We start from the raw sequence: 1,635 nt of genomic DNA, 5'->3' as shown, positions 1-1,635 counted from the left end.
AACTAGGTCTCGGAGGTGCATTATTTTGGATAGGGTTATTGTTTTTATAGGAGAAGTTCGGGTGATTCCTCCATCCAGGGTTATAGGTATTCGAATATGGGTTCCCTTGGGTGTAGTTCACTTGCTCGGAGTGGGTTTCGTTCAATAGACTGCATTCTGCGGATTGGTGTCCTTGGGTTCCACATATCTCACAATCTGACAAAACTGCGGCTACAGTATTCGGGTTCGTGTACATATGCTCGACTTTAAGGGTTAATGCGTCCATTTTAGCTTGCATCATGTCTATAGAGCTTAGTTCATGCACTCCTCCTTGGGCTTCCTTCTTCTCCACTGTCGCTCGTTCGACTCCCCATGATTGATGGTTTTGAGCCATGTCTTCGATGAGGGCACTAGCTTCAGGGTAAGGTTTATTCATCAGAGCACCGCCTACGGCAGCGTCGATGGTCATCTTTGTGTTATAGTGAAGTCCATTATAGAAGGTTTGAATGATTAACCAATTTTCTAAACCATGATGTGGGCATGCTCGTAACAACTCTTTATATCTCTCCCAAGCTTCGAACAACGATTCTCCTTGGTTTTGGGTAAATCTAGTTATATGGTTTCGAAGAACGGCTGTCTTACTCGGCGGAAAATATCTAGCAAGAAAAACTCTTCTAAGGTTATCCCAAGTCGTAATGGAATTGGGTGGAAGGGAATCTAACCATGATAGGGCTTTATCTCTGAGGGAAAAAGGGAATAATTTTAAATGTATTGCCTCAGGAGAAGCTCCATTGGTTTTAAAAGTATCTGCTAATTGAAGAAATATTTTTAAATGTTGGTTAGGGTTCTCTGTAGCGAGACCTGCGAATTGTCTCTGTTGCACTAGTTGTAACAGGGATCGTTTAAGTTCAAAATTATTGGCTGGTATGATTGGGTTTACTATACTAGAACTAGGTTCTTCGTTAGATGGTTGAGCGAAATCTTTAAGAGGTCTTTGGTTTTAATCTTCGGCCATAACTCTCTTAATTCTATGAAAGAATAAACGTGCGCGAGCGTAACGTTCAGGTTCCGCCAGAGGGTATACTAAGCTTAAACTTCCGGTGCTGCGAGTTCTTCGCATCGACCGGTGGGAAATAACCTAAGTCTAAACAATATAACAACAGGAAAATGAAATTTGACGAATTTGGTCCCCGGCTGTAACACCCCGATAAAATAAGATAATTATTTAATTTAAGTTAATAATATATTTATTAATTTAATTAAATAATTGGATTATTATTGGAATTATTATTATTGGGTTATTATTTTATTGGAATAAAAGTTGGAATTAGAAAAGGTCCCATTTAGTAAAAAGGTTTATTTTTCACGTGAAAAGGAAAAAGGGGCAGAAAAGTGGAAAAAGGGGCAAAGAGAACCAGAGAACAAGGGTTGAAGAGAGGAAGAACTTGAAGCTGCAGGATTTGCCGGATTAACTCAGGTAAGGGGGGTTTATCGCCGATTAATGGGTATTATGGGATAACATGTAATGGGTAGTGATAGACTATTGATTTACCTCTGATTGGAATGATGTATGATGAAATTTGTGAAATATTGGATGAACGAAATTTGGATTATAAATGGAGGAAATTCGTAGGAATTAGATGTAATAATGTTAGA

At 38.9% G+C, this 1,635-nt stretch overlaps 1 non-coding gene across 1 annotated transcript; it reads left to right on the top strand.

Moving 5' to 3' along the window:
- The first annotated feature begins 503 nt into the window (after positions 1 to 503).
- LOC127133221 (small nucleolar RNA R71) lies at positions 504 to 610 on the top strand. The gene has a single exon (XR_007807210.1). It is a non-coding gene; the product is annotated as a small nucleolar RNA R71 (small nucleolar RNA).
- Positions 611 to 1,635: the final 1,025 nt, after the last annotated feature.

The sequence above is a fragment of the Lathyrus oleraceus genome, chromosome 3 (assembly GCF_024323335.1).
Source record: "Lathyrus oleraceus cultivar Zhongwan6 chromosome 3, CAAS_Psat_ZW6_1.0, whole genome shotgun sequence".
NCBI classification, from domain to species: Eukaryota; Viridiplantae; Streptophyta; class Magnoliopsida; order Fabales; family Fabaceae; genus Lathyrus; species Lathyrus oleraceus.
The sequence above is the reverse complement of the archived record's forward strand: the minus strand, read 5'-3'. Positions and strand labels throughout refer to the sequence as shown.